General features: G+C 38.3%; 1 protein-coding gene and 1 long non-coding RNA gene across 5 annotated transcripts in view; one reads left to right on the forward strand and one right to left on the reverse strand.

Moving 5' to 3' along the window:
• LOC136834391 (alpha-(1,3)-fucosyltransferase C-like) overlaps positions 1-6,575 on the reverse strand; it is a 51,903-nt gene extending 45,328 nt beyond the window's left edge. Inside the window, exon 1 of one of the 4 annotated variants that reach the window (XM_067096952.1) lies at positions 6,286-6,575. The gene's annotated coding sequence lies outside the window, so the exon portion shown is untranslated. The remainder of the gene's footprint in view (positions 1-6,285) is intronic. The other 3 variants (XM_067096953.1, XM_067096955.1, XM_067096954.1) reach the window with 3 other exon arrangements.
• The window catches only part of LOC136834394 (uncharacterized), a 260,020-nt gene continuing 248,271 nt past the window's right edge, over positions 6,547-18,295 (forward strand). Inside the window, exon 1 of the long non-coding RNA XR_010851774.1 lies at positions 6,547-7,111. This is a non-coding gene — a long non-coding RNA (uncharacterized lncRNA). The remainder of the gene's footprint in view (positions 7,112-18,295) is intronic.

Genomic DNA, 18,295 nt, shown 5'->3' on the forward strand with positions numbered 1-18,295 from the left:
TATTGTTTATGGCAAAAAATGACTCTGTTAGCAAGAAAATCACAAATAATAATAATAATAATAATAATAATAATAATAATAATAATAATAATAATAATAATAATAATAAAAATTTTATCACGCTGACCATTCACCCTCACAGGTAAAAAAAAAACCACAGAAATGATTTTTCCCAATTTTGGCCCTTTTTCTTTTGATCTTCCGTCCCCTTCCTATCAAATATCCAATACCTCCGTTTCCCATTGTACGTCGCTATCATTCGTCCACTAGATTCTACCTGACCAGAATTCTCCCCTTCTCCCACCCCCCCCCTCCCACCTTCCGCTCGTACTCAGGAAGTTACGAGTCATAAGGAAAACAGTTACAATTACCGAAAATATTTCGCATCGTACGACTGCGAAAAAGCGATTAACAAAAAAAAAAAAAAAAAAAAAGTCAGGGAGGAAGGTCGAATGGAAAAAAAAAATCAAAGTCAGGGAGGAAGGTGGAATGGAATGTAATATGAAATTTAGGCCAAGGGCCAAACGCTGGGCCCTATGAGGTCATTCAGAGGCACTGAATGACCTCACAGGTCCCACTGAATCAGTGCTCAAAGGGAAATTGAGAGAAAAGCAGGGTTTAAAGAAGGGCTGTCGACCATGTGATGGGAAGAAACGCCCCTATTTGGCAGATGAACTTCTTCTCTTGAGGTCAATGGCAACCACGTTTTTCACTCCTCTGGAAAAGGAAACCAGTATTTCCTCCGCTCTGCATGAAGCGATAGCCACCAAATGGCTGTGGGCATAGGGTTTGCAGTCCCATCCTGTGTTGTTATTGCATATAAGAAAATAAATATAATATATATAAAACGAGTACACACACATATATATCTTTAAAAAATCACAGTGGATGCACGTGACTTCAGTTTATAAGCGAATCCCACAGGAAAATGACAGACAGAAGTTCAGTACCAAGCGCTTTCACGTTTATTAATGCATCGTCTGGGCACAAATGAGACAAAGATGAAAAGGAGGTTACAAAGTAAACAAATAGGACAAAAATACCAGATGGTCAATTGTCAAAGGGTAATAAACAGAAAGATAATCCAGGATAATCCGGGATCAAGTAGTCACAAACTAAAACCATAGACCTAACTACAAGAGATACGAAAGTTTAGCTATACAAAATCCAAAAACACGTATGAAATTAAATACCAGAGGGTTACTTGCCAAGGGGTAATAAACAAAAGGGTAATCCAGGACAATCCGGGGTCACGCGATCACAAACTAAAACCATATACTTAACCATAAGAGATACGGAATCTTACCCATTCAAATTGCAGAAACATGTATAAAACTGAATACTAATTCTGCCTATATTTATCAACAACTTTTTCAATTATGAAGGCATCAAGTTTAAGCGAATCACTAGCCAATTATATAAATATGTGTGTGAAATTTTATCACATCACAGTGATTTTATATATATACAAATATTAAGCTACAAACGTCGTTTAATATCCAATTCGCTCTACCTCGGAATAATACCGAAGGGGAATTATGATAATTAAGTGGTTTGTCACCTGACAGGATCGAACTGCCGAACAGCGAGTACCAGTGACGTTCAATAGATGCTCTAGGTATAAATATAGAGATGATGTGTATGTGTGTATAAATATTATATAATATATAATACATTATATATATATATATATAAATATATATATACACATATAAATAAGCTAGAAATTTCGTTTAATATCAAATTCACTAAACCTCGGAACAATACCAAAGAGGAATAGTAAATGATAAACGATTCATCATAAGGGAGGTCCTAACTCCTGACAGTGACAATAGTGACGGTGTTTTACCGTCATTGTTTTCGTAGGTCCTCGCTATTCGGAGTTCGAACCTCTCTGGTGAAGAATCGCATGCCAATTATAATTCCCCTTCAGTGTTATTCCCGAGGTTGAGTGAACTGGATATTAAACGGCATGTGTAAATTATTTATGTTTGTCAAAGTCAAAATGTCACGGTGTACGTGATATATATATACTGTATATTATATATATTATATATATATATATATATATATATTATTATATTAAGGATAATGATATATATACATACATATATAATATATATATATATATATATATATATATATATATATATATATATAATATTATTGTTTCTGAAACTGCAAGAGGTTAGCCAATGTTTTTCCTCTCATTCTCCTTCGCCCTCTTCTTTCGCCGTGAGAAGTGGTTGGTTAGGCGTAAGGTTTGGGCAGCGTGTTTGTTGATGTCTGGCTGTGTGTTGCTTGGCAGGGCAGTTGTATGACCCTGCCAACAAACTGGGCACGTGGATGATACCACGGTCGAAAGAAAGGGAAGCCGAGGAGGAGACAGGGTGGGAACGCGTGAGAGAGAACCTCGAGGAAACGAACGAAAATGATGAGAAACTCCTGACGGATACGTCTACGAAATAGAGGAACCAATATCAGGAAACTTCTGATGAGGTCTTTGGCCTTTGAGCGGCTCCGTCTGACTTCCGAGTGTCGTTCGCCATTGACTGCTGTTTCATTTTTGTGATGTTTTTCGGTACGGAAAACGGAAGAGAAAACAGAGAGAATTTAGGCCAATGAACAAGTGCTGCGGCCTACAGGGTCATTCAGCACTAAAACCTTAACCGAGTAAAAAAAATTTGAAAGGTGTAACTTGAGGAAAACCTAGCAGGTGCACCATTAAAAAAAAATTAGGAAAGGGTGGAAAGTAAGATGGGAGAAAAAGAATATGAACGGCGGTAAAGTGAAAGGAATCAGTGGGGTTGCAGCAAGGGGTCGAAGGGACGCTGCAAAGAACCTAAGTAATGCCTATAGTGCAACGCATGAGGTGCAGTGACGGCACTACCCTCCTGCGGAAGAAGAAGAGAAGAAGAGGAGAAGAAGAAGAAGAAGAGAGCTTCAGAAGTGATGCTGAAATCGTATTACCTGAGCGAGACGAAAAGCATGGTAATCATTCGAGTCCAGATAGACCAGTATGAAAAGTGCTGAAACTAGGAACAACAACGGCAACAGAATCGGAAAAAAACAGTCATAGCGTACAGAAATGAAGCTGGCAACCTCATCCCAAAAGTAAATGCTCAGAAATTTACAACATAAATTGGAGTTTGATGTGCGCAGCAGTGGGTCACGGTGGGGAAAAAAAATTTACATAACACCATTGTTCATATTAAAGTACCATGAATTCCTTTCACGGGGAGGCTCTTACATTCTAAAGCATCAAGTTTCCCATTAATAATGCAGCACTGTCTTTATTTTCTATTAATTACCAAATAAATAATGCTTTAATTCCAATTTGTAATAAAATGAACAATGCTTTAATTTTAATTTTCTGTCAAAGAAATAATGTCTAAAATCTGCATTCTTTATTTCTTAAGGCCTGAGTAAAAGTAAAACTAGTTTCTTACATATAAAATGCATTAGAAATTAAGCATTCCAATATTTTTCTTTCCTTTATAACTTCACATAACTGAAGAGGAATGGGGTAGGGGTAGCGGTGATCTAACACACCGCTGCCGGGGATAACGATACCAAAACATTTGAGAACCAGTGCCTTAGACCAATACGGCACTTTATGACTCCTTGTACATGTGTTCGACATTTCGGCCATTACTATGAATGCAATCTCTATAATAACAAAGCTGGGATGGTCAAAAGCTTTTAGGCCTACTCGAGTAGAGCGTCAACACAGCTGACAGAAAATCGCGTAGGCCTATTTGCTTGCAAATGGGTGATAAGAAACAATATCATTCAACGTGTAATCGTTGTTCAAAATACTATACGAAAATTGCTAACCAAATCGCTTCTATGGCTGACTTACTTTAGTAAAACCAAGACACTCAATCTACAGCATGCATCTATAAACTGAAATATCCCCTTTGGCCAATATTTAACTACTATATTTAAGGGTTGACAAAGAAAGAACGAGCCTTTCAGTATGGGAATGTACTTTACAAACAAAACGTGAAGGCGACAACGTGAGCAACGTCAGCAATTGGATGTGGTCAGGAATTGCACTGCCAATAATTGGGTACTGACTATGGTGATTCCCGCAACAGCTAACATGTAATGCTTTATCCCTTAGTCCACCTTAGCTGGCCCTCCCAAAAATTCATTAATTTCTTAACTGTAGTTGCAATCCTGCGAAAAGACGAGACAACCAACCCCAGATATAAATTATTTCATCCTAGGACTTAGTCATAGGTCCTGATCTGCAAAAACTCGAGAATCGTTTGAGAAGGCCCACCAAAGCACGGAGAACAACTGATGAAATTATGTAACAAATCATATCAGATGAATAAATATATGTAAGAGGGCTGCTGTTTCCGACTTCCCAATGACTAGACTAAACCTGAGAAAAAATAGCCAGTTGCCTTGGCCCCACCCTGGCCAGCCAAAATTTTGATAGTGAAAAGTTCAATGACATTTTCAATAATAACCAAAGAATTGGATGGGCCAGGTCACAGAGAAATGAGTAGAAACTATTTCTTGGAGGCACTAAACTTGACTAGGCCCATATTACAGGATCCCAACCCAGAAGCTCACAGGATCAGAGCTGACAGATGAAGGAAGGGCAATTCGAAATGAAGTACTGATGACAGAAAAGAAATGGAAAGGGAAAGAAGAATCGTGAATAACTGAAGTGTCAGCAAAGAATGAATACGAGAAGTTAAGTGGATAGTGTTATTCATAGGGGGGGAGGGGAAGGAGGGAATGAATCCGTCATATACCCACTGTGATCAGGAAGGGGATAAATGTTTCATCGTCAACTTAAAATTAGCCTATATAATATATATATATATATATATATATATAATATATATATATATATAGAGAGAGAGAGAGAGAGAGAGAGAGAGAGAGAGAGAGAGAAATGCCACCACAGACAGGTACTTGTCCATCAGACACAAATGTGACTACACTTTCAAATGTTTTGGATATCAGGAGGACAAGATTTTCTGGAACAGAAAAGCTGATAAATCGTTATGTCAATGAGACTGAGAGGGAATAAAGGTCGCCCAGTGACCTTGCCTTACCGATTATGGACGAGAAAGTCTCAAGACCCATTCTCAATCAAGGGAACACCGGATACGCCAACCAGGCTTGTCACGGGTATGCGAATAATGGACAACTGCTGTTTCTATTCTCAACAATCGATAATCCACAACTGCACATACATACAGGACCAAATACCCTAGTCACTTTCCAAATGTTCACTTTCGTCAGTGATCAGGACTGAACTAATGCCAATCAAAACATAGCCTACTGTTCAGTGGTGTTGGAAGTAATATGGGCCTTTCAAACTTCACAGAATACTGTTAGATTACACACACACACACACATATACATATAATACACACACAACACACACATACACACACACACACACACACACACACACACATATATATATATATATATATATATATATATATATATAATATTTGAAGAACCACATTAATTGATTGGGTAAATGCACTGACAAATTCTACATGAGGCGAGAAAGCGCCAAAAAACGTATAACAAGGCATTACGAAATAGCATAAGATATCGGGAGCATAGCACCGTGTAAAATGCATTAAAAAATATAGCCTTTAAACTCCTACGAGATTAACTATAAATTTTCAGCTAACAAAAAGCCATTTCATGACCTAATAATGACACACCTCCTACTCAAACCTCACATAAATTACCCGTGTGATATTGATCTAGTCTTTGGCCAATAAACTAGGCCCTACGTGTTTACACGTTAACGTTAACAGAAGGTGCAAGCTGTATTTGCATCCTCATAAAATTTATTCAAAACATCAAATTCATTACGAAAGCATGGAAAGATCCCTATCAACTTAAGCACAGCCTACCCAGACTAAGGCTGTTCCACTTCGGTTGATCGTCAGTGTTTTGTTTCTTGTTTACATTTTAACCATCACAGCCTAAACTGTCAGTCGCGATACTGAATTGTGTGGTGCGTTACCAAGGCAACTGACGTGTATAGTGTAACCGTTAAGTGAAAATAAATACATAATTAAAACTGACACAAGTCATGATGTTCAACTTCGTGCAACAAGTAGGCCTAAGTCATCGAGTAGGCCTAAGGCATCGACTAGGGCAACTTTTGAAAGGCTTTGTGATTGATTTTACCTTTCATTTCCATTACCACTTGCCACAGTATGCGAAGAACAACACTCAGACAACATAAAAATACTCGTGCAACACGGACGGAAGACATGCACCATGACTTACTGAAAAACCTAAAGGCGGGCTTCACGTACTTCTTTGTGTTAAGCTATGTCACTGGTCGTCCTCACTGCTACGTCGAGATTTCGTTCGTTTTCTTGTCCCATGGATAACGCAGAAGGTACAGTGTATTCACCGACATGAAGTGGAATGTTGCCTTTGCACTGCACAAAGTTGCTGCACTAGAAAATTTGGAATGGCGCAATTTTCTTAGAATCGCTTCACAGCCAAAGGGAGTCGAATTCACCGTCAGCCTTTGCGAATTCACCGTCAGCCTTCTGAAGATTAGTTATCTCAAACTGTTCAAGGAGTTTATTGACTTCGATAAAACTTATTAATTCAATCAATATTTATTAAATTTTTCATGCATCCCATATAATATATAATATTTACTGACAACGAATTAACATATACCTAACAATCTGCATAAAATAGTAAGCATATAATCTTTACAAAGAAATAAAATCTCTAGTCAGTGCATCCCTCCGAACACAAGTGCTTTCGGTTGCCGAATTTTAATTTCTATGTTCCATCATCCATGGCGTAGATGTAAATGAATGAGGCGTGTGGATAAGAATGTTAATACCGGGTCAGAACTTACCTGTAATGACTGGTTTGTGAGACCTCGACTTAAATTCTTGAACCCACAGCTCATCGGAAGCGTAATTTGTATTCAAGAGAGTAGAATAGGAAACGGTGTTCAGAATTAAAATCCACAAGCACAAGGTTCAAGTATGGCATAATGACGGAGCCATATTTATGCGAAGACTGTTTTACCCAAGAAATAGCTGGAATAAATTATGCACCTTGTTGGTACGACTGACAGTACAAGGTATGTTAACTTTATACCGTGCAAAATAAAAACTTGTGAATTTATAGCCACTTAAACTTATTTTTGCTTATATTTTTAATATAGTCAACTTTAAAAAATGGATCTGCTATACCAAAACCCTGTGTAATCATTCTCTCTCATATCAGCGTTCGCCATGTTGTCATATTTTTCTCACGTTCGTTGCCCCTGGTCGAGTATTTTTTCCCTTCAAAATAGTGACTGTATTTTCTGAAATGCATAATGAAGATAATGCATCCTAAGCACAATTATATATTGGTTTTATATTTTAAAAACATCGAAATAATGCGCCATCTTTTGATAGCCTATAGATAATCGTTCCTTCAGAGTATGATTTGTATTCGGCGTAAGGAATAGTGGTTAATGACCCTCTATTGCGAAAACCGAGTCAGTCTGTTGCATTTAGTTGTTTTTCGTTGGGCGGGGTCAGTTTCTCTTGTAATACTGAGCTTTAAATTTGACTGCGCTAGCCTAAGTAACAATGAAGAAATCAGAGTGCGCCTAACCTGTCACGGAGCTAAAACAGGTAGCCTTAACAACAGGAAAAAACATTCGAAATACATTTATCCTACTAATACTTGATGATATTACTATCCTATCAATACTTAATGATATTACTCTCATAAATAAATGCATCAGTTAGACCAGTATGCTTACATGTCTGTTGCAAACTTTTCATGGATCTGACTTTAGAAGACAGAGGCCTACATGGTATAGGCTCAGCTTATAATAAAAACAACAGTATCTACCCTAAAATTCCTCTCATAAATAAGTTTAACAATTAGACCGTTATGCTTATATGTCGACTGCAAGTTTTCAGTGGATTTGACGTAAAAAGACGGAGGCCTACATGTTATAGGCCTAGCCTATACTAAAAACAATAGCACCTACTGTAATATTCATCACTAAAATAAGTTGTACAATTGGACATCTATGCAAAGGTGTTGGTTGCAACCTTTCCATAGATTAGACTTAGAAACACAGTAACCTACATGTCATAGACCTACTCTGTGCTAAACACAACAGTATCTAAAATATACAACTCAAAGGCTAGATGCCAGAGAATGTAACTGTGAGACAATGCCTTAGGATGAGGACCTTCCACTGTCTTGGTTTCTTTTATTATGAGGGTATGATTATGATAACGTTGAGAGAGAATCAACTTACTTAGTATAGCCATTACAGCTTGCCTATCCCTGAGATAAATATGTAGCATAGTATGATTTACAGCCCTCTGGGTTTAGGTTAGGTAGGGAGGAACTATTGGTTATAATCCACCGCTCAAGTCAAGTTAGTTTAGGATATATTCCTTTTGGAATGTGGTTTGTCTTGTGTATTTTCTTATTTTCTCGGTGATTTCCGTGTGGGTTTTTTATGGAATCCATAGTTTTTCGTAAAGGGATGGTCTCCTTAATTGAAAACTAACAAAAATCAAAATCAGATATGAATGAACATGAAAACACACCAGAAAAACAGTATGTCAAAATTTGTCTCGTTCCTTGTGTAATTGTGTATATTAACCAGCTATCCTAGGATCATAAATCAGGTAACTTAGGTGCCATAAATCATATACCAGCTAATCTAGGTGCCATAAATCATGTATTAGCTAAGCTAGGTGCCATAAACCATATACTAGCTAAGCTAGGTGTCATAAATCATATACTAGCTAACCTACTGTAGTTGCCATAAATCAATATACCAGCTGACCTAGGTGCCATAAATCATATACCTGCTAACTAAGGTGCCAAAAATCATATACCAGCTAACCTAGGTGCCAAAAATCATATACCAGCTAACCTAGGTACCATAAATCATATACCAGCTAACCTAGGTACCATAAATCATACACTAACTAACCTAGGTGCCATAAATCATATATTAGCTAACCTACTGTAGGTGCCATAAATCATATACCAGCTGACCTAGGTGCCATAAACCATATACCTGCTAACTAAAGTGCCAAAAATCATATACCAGCTAATCTAGGTGCCAAAAATCATATACCAGCTAACCTAGGTACCATAAATCATATACCAGCTAACCTAGGTACCATAAATCATACACTAACTAACCTAGGTGCCATAAATCATATACTAGCTAACCTAGATGCCATAAATCATATACCAGCCAACCCAGGTACCATAAATCAATAAATCATATACCAGCTCACTTATAGATACAGGGCTGCAGTCTAACGTAACATACCCTAACCTAGGACACCTGTTCCTACCTGGTGGTTCGAGAAAAACGTGGTAAAGGAAGTCAAGGGCCGACAGTATCGCCACCGTGAGATCAGATATTAATTCCATAATTTCAGAAGGACAAACAAATGTGAAATAGCCACTGAGTTTTAATTTACACACTTACCAGGACTTTTTCTTCCTGCTGATCTTGAAAACTGGACGCAAACACTCACATTTTTCTCATATGATTAGTTACTTTGGACCTTTTAAGAGATGTGTTAGATAAAACAGCATGTATCAATTAGATGTATCTGTGACGACACGGAAAAAAATTACTGTAGTTTTTAAAAAGGGTGAGAGCGACACATTTCCTCTGGAAAATTAATATTTTACAAGTATATGCAGAAAAACAAATGGGAAATATGATGGGATAGTAGTAGTTCGTTTTCAAGGGATAATTAAGTAATGACAGGGGTATTTATTCTTTTTCGCTTTCATAAGAGATTTATCAGTGTTAGGTTTGCTTACAAGTCGAAGGTGCAGCGATGACAGGTACTTTAAGGCAAGCTTCCTTTTTTGATGACGATATTGCAGCTTTGCAATAGTTATAAGGTAATTCTTGACGAACCGATGGGAGGGACAACATTGTTGTAGTTAGATCTTGAATGTAAGTCTAAGAGAGGCTGCTAGACGTGCAGTATTGGATTTCCGAGTAGGTACGCAAGAGAAATTTTTATACTTCCACACCTCTCACCCGTTTATTTTCTTCAAACCAGAAAACATAATAGGGAGGTGTAGCCTCCCTGGAGGATTAAAGTGGTCGTGGGGCATGCGTTTCTTCAACACATGTTACGTTTTGGGACAACGTAGCCTTCCTTAGCCAACCGTAAGAGTTATTACTCACCCTATTTTTTATGTACTTGGATTTGTTTGGCTGTGTATCTGATATTAAGGAAAAAGGAGAAGTGACTAGCCCTGCTAGACCTAAATGGTGCTTTTCACAAATTGCGCCTTGCCTCCAGGATTTGTGGGTCAGTAATCTCTACCATTTGTTGTAAACATTTATTAGGCCGCCTGTTGCATAAGGCTGAAGATTATAGGTGCAAAAGGCATGCAGTGGCTGTATTTACAAGCAAATTCACTATTTAAAACCTTAACGTAAAACATTGTCTCCACTCAAAACTTCGATTAGAACTGTTTGAGATTGATTCGTTTTTTTGTTTTTGTTTTTTTTTTCACAACCTGGTGAAACCAGCCCAGTGTATAACTGAAGTCTGACAGGGAACTTCACCCAGAGAACTAATGAAGTTTTTTGTTGGGCAAAAAGTTGCACCTAATTTATCAGATACAAAGTGATTACTGATGCCGTGTCAAGATAAAATTGAGGCGTAGGGAACTGATTTGCATCTTATTACGTTGACCCGTAAAAACAGTATCTCACATGCTACTAACTTTCCCCCGACTTTCCTTAACGAAAAATACCGCAGTCAGCATCCTACCATTAGTGTCACCCAATCTGGTTTTGGCGAGAAATTAAGATAACGTAGCATTACCGTTTGTAATTAGGCTTTGTGAATGGGATTTCACTTTATCACGTATCTCATGAACCAATCGAGAGGCATGATGCTCCTGCGATTAGGTAATGAATAGGTATTGATACGAGTAATATGAATAATGTGCGATAACTGGACAAGAACGGTGATTAACTATCTCATTGTGAAAGAGTTGGATTAAATAGCAAATTATGTCTATCACTGGGCTTTTATATTGTACACATTATTATTATCATCATTCTTTTTATCTTCATTATTGTGGGTGTGGTTTATCTTGTTAAATGCCCGTGTCTGCCTCTAAGTTTTTGAATTATTATTATTATTATTATTATTATTATTATTATTGTTTGTTGTTGTTGTTGTTGTTGTTGTTGTTATTTTGTTGTTGGTGATGCAAGCAGATCTGTAGATTAATCATTATTAAAACTTTCAGATATTAAATCATCATGGTTTTCATAAATGTTTAATTTTAATAAAAGAAACAAAGTAGATTTGATATTGAGGTGAATGGGCAATAAAGTAACTAGGCCAAACAGACATTTAATGCTTAAGTGATGCCATATTGTTTATATGTTATTTTTATGGTATTTGTTTTAGTTAGGAAATTTTGCAGTAAGTCAGTCCACCCTAGGTTAGGTTATGGTAGGTTATAGTGAGTAGTATTTGCTGACATTCAATTTCAGACTCCATAGAGGGTAGTACCATTAGTGCACCTCATATTCTGTGCAGCTTTCCTTTGGCCCCTAGCTGCAACCCCGTTCATTCCTTTTACTATACCACCCTTCATATCCTCTTTCATCCATCTTACTTTCCACCCTCTCCCAACAATTGATTCATAATGCAATTGCGAGTTTTTTCTCCTGTTAAATCTTTCAAAACTTTTTACGGTCAACTTCCATTCCACATCCTTGAAGTGTAGGTCGAAGCTTTGCTCAGTTGCGACTGTGAACTCGTTTACAGCTGTCCCCAATGAGACGTTCATGCTCATTCGATGAATCGATTTTGCATAACAGACGTAGATTGCCGAACAAACTGGCATAGACGATAAGCACTAGCTCAAAACTATGAGCTCAATAAATAAGATTTGTGGTTGTCGGAAAGATACGTAACTATCTACGTTCGAATGAACCAGGTAACCCAAGTTCCTCGATGGATGAGTCGGTAGAGTTGTCGGCTAGCACTCTGCTAGGCCCGAGTTCGAGTCTCCGGCCAGCCAGTGAAGAATTAGAGGAATTTATTTCTGGTGATGGAAATTCATTTCTCGCTATAATGTGGTTCGGATTCACAATGGCTGTAGGTCCCGTTGCCCAGGTAACCAATTGGTTCTTAGCCACGTAAAATAAGTCTAATCCTTCAGGCCAGCCCTAAGAGAGCTGTTAATCAGCTCAGTGGTGGATTGAACCACACAGACCCGAACGGGAGTGATACCATTTCATTTAAACCATCGCTGGCGTGATGGATTGATTTTTCATCATTTTATGCCCTTCAGTTTTGTTTGTCTTCTGGTCGATGTATCATTCTGTTCTCTTTGTAACTTGTCGTGTGTTCGCGAATGGTCACTTGGACAATGGAAAATGTTTAGAGGAACCTTTCTGGATAATCTGCTTCTACTGTACCGTACTTTTTTTCGGTAAAATTACTGAAGGGTTGCTCGTGTTATTTCTGGTGGTTGCGACCAGACATAATTCAACAGGGCTACGCCCTAACCAAAGCAGCCCTTGACCTAACCTTGGTCTAAGGCGCTGTGCCATGACCAGTGCGGTTTTGGGGGCGCTTGTTCACAAATCAAGTCATTGCCATGTCACTGATGGTTACAGAATTTTCCTGAAATACATTAAGGAAAAAACTTGTCGAGAATTCCAACATCATGACAGAATTAACGGCCATGGAAATCAGCATAAATATAGTTTCGTTTCCTAGGCATAAACATGAACATAAGTCACAAAATACTGCAGGCCGATCGACCAAACTGAAGGGAAGACAAAAGAGTCACATTTAAATTACTTTGTTGATAGTGTATTTAGTCCCCGAAAAATGTTTGGAAAGGAAATTCTAAAAGTTTTCGTAACAGTTGAAGGGGAAAGCTGTTTTTCCCGGTTGATGAAATGAACTTCTAAATACTAAAGCATAGACAAGAAATAGTTAACCAACTAGTAAATTAAACAGGCAATGTCGTATAGTTCTGAGGTACTTCGCCATATCTAAAATTGCTCGAACTCTTTAACCGATGTCTTGACGAGTCGGGATTACTAAGCTAACAAGCGTTGGAGAAAGAGGAGGTACCGGTGCGCGCGCTCACACGGTTTGCGACTATCACTTGGAGTTAATTTAGAGCGAGATTGAGACCAAGATAAAGCGAAGGGAGCTTCCGTGAAGATTGCAATCGCAAACGGAGAGTTTTAAAGGGAGCTCAGAGTGCGTGTCAAAGGGTGATGCGTCCGTGGCTTTAGACCCTTTGCCTAGTGATGTACTGCCTGTGGAGTGCCTTTGTCTTGTCCCCGGTATTTGGACTATGGTCTCGAAGCGTAAATCTTGTGGAATAAAAAGAAACCTAGACTCCCAGCCTCCCTCCCCCCGCATTCTTATTTTTTTCATGTGGCCCTCACAAGTGGAAAACGTTCTCCTCGCCCATCTTTCTCTTTCAGTATGTTCGCCATGCGTCCCGTAGGGGAGTAGTGCCATCAGTGCACCTCACGTGGTACACTGTAGGCATTACTTATGGTTCTTTGCAGCGTCCCTTCGGCCTCTAGCTGCAACCTCTTTCACTCCGGTTTCTGTACCCCCTCCGTTCATTTTGTCTTTCTTCCATCTGATTTTCTACCTTCTCTAACAATTGTTTCATAGTGCAATTGCGAGGTTTTCCTCATGTTACACCTTTAAAACCTCCTTATTGTCAATTTCCGTTTCAGCGCTGAATGACCTCATAGGTCCCAGCGCTTGGCCTTCTGGCGCAAATTCTAAATTCCATTCCAATGTCCGCCATGAACTTTCATTCTTACGAAACCTTCATGGCTTTTAAGTGAGAGACCAGAATAAGGTACGCTACAGACTGAATATCTATTTTATTTTACCACAGAGCATAAATCAAACGCCTTTAAGGTTTGAGGCACAGAGCCTTGAAAGGCAGTTTAGTTCTACTTTTTCTCATGGGGAAATAAATAAAAATAAGATTGCCCGTATGTCAAACGCGCTAAGGTTTTCCAAAGCCTTTGAAAACTGGACTCGCCATTCCTGAGCTGTGACTTAAGCCACGACATGTCTTTACCATGCGCTCCTGATATTTTGCGTGCACGTCATCAGTAGTAATTCTCCGTAGAACCATTCATTCACGCCTTTGAACCGGTAAAGAATCAGCATTAGTGAGACTATTAAATTAGACTAGAACAGCATATATGTAACCGCTATAGGTGGGCGCTGAAAATTGCATCAATATTTTATTGTTGTTAGAATAGAGTGGCCTTATGCCAGCACTGGCTTGGCTTGCTCGGACGAGTACTCCTTAAGAATTTAAGCACGGAAAAGAGAAACTGGGCTAATAAATTCTTTTAGACCAAATGGAGCATATGGAAAGATACAGCCTAGAGTATGCCCAGCTAGACATACTATAGGTGTCACCCCCCACCCCTCCCTACCCCTACAGACCCCGTAGGGGGGTAGTGCCGTCAGTGCACCTCACGTGGTGCATTGTAGGCATTACTTTAGGGTCTTTGCGGTGTTCCTTCGGCCCCTAACTGCATCCTCTTTTATTCCTTTTACTGTACCTCCGTTCAAATATTCTTTCTTCCATCTGACTTTCCACCCAGTCTGTAACAATTGTTTCATAGTGCACCTGCGAGGTTTTCCTCCTGTTACACCTTTCAAACCTTTTTACTTTCAATTTCCCTTCCATCGCTGAATGACCTCCTAGGTCCCAGCGATTGGCCTGTGGCCTAAGTTCTATATTCTGTTCTACTCTATTCTACCCTTAAAGAGGCAATCAGTAAAGAAAACACCATCATATAGGGCAGTGGAACCTAAAACATTTAATAGGAGGAATGTGGGATTTGGTGTGAGCGACCGTAAGATAGTTGCGCATTTTCAAACGGGAGATAATTAACTTACGAAGGTAATTATTAGTGAATCTTACTGAATCCTATTTTCCTTTTTATCTTTAATGGAAAGTTTTGCCTTGTCAGGAATCTTTTTGATCCTGTGCATGATAGGAATTGTTAACCATTTTGTATAGTAATAATTAACTTCTAAATTCGAAAACTGTGCACTTTGTTGTCTTCAGGGTGCCGTCAAAATTATGTGAATACCTAAAAAATTAAACTAAATCTAGTGTGAGTTTATATCCAGTTTGCTTTTACATTAAAAAAGATGGTTTTCTGCATTCCCACGTGTTGCCTGAACGAGCCAATACCTGAAATTCCCGACGTGACAAAGGAAGAAAAAGAAAAGAGACGTTCATTAGGGCTTTTCAGGGCGTCATATTTCTCATGTTTTGCCGTCTCGTTTGCTTTCCACATTTGGTCTTTCTCGTTTTCTTTGCTTTTTCTCGAGTATTTTACTTTTTTTGGTGTGAATTTGACCTGTTTTGGTTTATTATTGGTAAGGCAGTGATTTGCTAGCAACATCATCCCATATATAAATTATTTATATATATATATATATATATATATATATATATATATATATATATATATATATATATATATATATTATATGAATATATATATGTATATATACATGTATATATACAGTATATGTATGTATGTATGTATGTATGAGAAAGGCAGACAGAATGTTTGATGCTTGCAAATTATATGGTGCAGAGGGTACTAGTGAAAAGAAACTGTAAAAACTACTAATAAAATTGTGAAAGTATCCATAAGAGGAGAAATTAGAGAATAACTGGAAGGATAGAGTTTGAGAGTAAGAAAATAAGATGGAGCAATGAATGTTGATATGAATGGAGGAAGAATAATAGTTGTTTATTATAAGTATTTGGGAGTAAATATAATGAATAATGGTGAGATGAGGGAAGAGTTAAGTCATGGAATAGGTTAAATAAGAAAGGTAGTTGACACGTGCAAAAGACTGTGAAGATATTATCAGTGGAAGCCAAGGCTGGTATGTAAGAAGGAATTGTTGAACCAGCTCTCCTTAATGGAAGTGCAGTCTTTACGTTGAATACAGACGAGAGACAGTAGGTTGAAGCAGCTGAGATGATATGTTCGAGTAGTATATGGTTTACAAGGAAAACTAATAATGTAGAGAAGAACAGAAGAAATTATAAAAAGTTTAGTTTAGTTAAACGATAGATAGAAGTGCGTTGTGATGGTTTGGACGTGTTGGAAGAATTGTGAAGAATAGGCGTTCTTACATAAAATTAATAACCCGTATAAAGATAATTAATACTTGGCAGAATTTCACAGAGGCCCTTAACGGAGTTGGAGGAGATAATGGTGATTAAAATGTTTTTTATCACGTCAACGTTGCATACGAAGTTATGACAATTTTTTCCAGTTTTTTTCTTTTGGCTTATTGCATTGCAATATCTTTACATGGATGTTTGCTTATGGCATTGCAGACGACGATTCTTGTAATACCGCTTCTTTAAGACTACGGTTCGTGTTTAAATCGATTCGAAGCTTCCAAATCTTTGCAAGCATGCTCCTTTCAGCGTCGTGCAGATTGAAAAATCTTCGAGCGCATTGTCTTTCCAGATCTCACGGCTTGAAAGATCTGCATAGGACGTGTTTCCTTCCTGTGCCAGTGAGAAAAAGAACTTGGTGGTGCTGGAATTTATGCGAAGGAAAGTCAGGGGGCGAGGTTCACTGGTCGAGCATATCTGGGGCCAAAAGTGAGACTTGGTTTTATTACGAAACTAGCTTACGTGTCCCTTCACAAATGACGTCACTATTTCAACCAATTTTGCAACTACAGTGATTACGCATGAATTGTGCTACACAAAAATAATGGTGAGGATTCACGTTGCGTTTCATATAGTATGAATCTTGGAGGGACAAACTTTTTAGCTTCAGAATGCCAGAGAACTTGAAATCAACCAGTCACTCATTCATTTAATAAAGACCCCTTTCAGCTGACGTCATTTTTTTTTTTTTTTGCTGGCCTAATTGAGGGACTGGGTTGGTATGGCTAATATCATTCGTTGTTGTATGCCGTTGTTGGGTGTCCTTTATGATTGTGTTTGTGTTCCTTGCTATTTTATGTCCTATTTGCTCCGTATTTGTAAGTGTTACAGCCCTGCATGTCTTGTTGACATATTATATAGGTTCTCCTATGTTATATTTGTTGCGCTGTATAAGCTGTTAATGTTGTATTAGTTACTGAATTTTTATTATATTTATATATAATAATAGGATGATATTTAAAATCCAATTTCATCTGGTTGACGTATTCATTACCCTGCATTTTCAATCGATCAGATGATCAAATATGGCGGAATAAACAGTCGCGGTCACGTGACTGGCATTAGGACTACAGAACAAGGGATGTTATTGCTGTTTCTCAGAGAAACATTGTTTCTTTAAATCATTATATTCTAAGATCGATGACTCTTGATGAGACCAGGTAAATGATTTATAAAGAAAACTAGCTCTTACTAATAGACATATGGCCATGTAAAGTTTACCAGTTTGTCTTGTGTCAGTGAAGACTCAAATCCTTATACGTTATAATCTTATAAAAGCTTTTTTACGTATGTTGCTTCAGATATGGAGTACATTATGTATAAAAAATTTTGTGACTGTAAAATACTACCTACAAATAGGAGGTAATTAACTATTAAATAATTTTCTTTTGTAAATAAATGTAAAAATAAAGTCGCAAGGTTGTGCAGGTGTCTGTATAGCAGCAGCAGCCTTTGATGATTCAAAGGAAACCCGGCTGAAGACGAGAAAAGCAGCGTTCATTTTTGGCATTCCACTCCTAACGGACTGACGTCAGCGATATGAGCGTGGGCACCGTTTTCTGATGCTGCTTGTTTTCGACTGTCTGTTCGGTTGCCATTCATTACACAGACTGCTGCTCCGATGGGGCATCTCGAAAGCCTGTCTCTGCAGTGAACTCCCAGGCGCTTCGCCAATGTCCCTCTGCATCTGATCCCCGTTCGCTCTTCGGATCTAATGAACAAGGCCACCGCCTCCCGTGAGATGGCCTGTTGACATTCGCCGCGGGGCAGATTTACAAACAAGATATCGAAGACTGCAACACTTTTATCAGTTGGACCAAGACACAGAGGTCGCTTTGATGCCTCCTCTGGGCTCTAATGGCCACTCGGTCATGGTCAAGACGAGGTCGCTTGGCGAGTACAAAAATGGCCTCTGAAAGATAGACGCAACGTGCCGTACAAAACCATTTTGGGAGGTTTAGAGTAAGAAAAAGTAAGCATGGGAATGATAAAAGGACCATATATAGCATATATA

Source organism: Macrobrachium rosenbergii, chromosome 53, assembly GCF_040412425.1.
Source record: "Macrobrachium rosenbergii isolate ZJJX-2024 chromosome 53, ASM4041242v1, whole genome shotgun sequence".
In the NCBI taxonomy this organism is placed as follows: Eukaryota; Metazoa; Arthropoda; class Malacostraca; order Decapoda; family Palaemonidae; genus Macrobrachium; species Macrobrachium rosenbergii.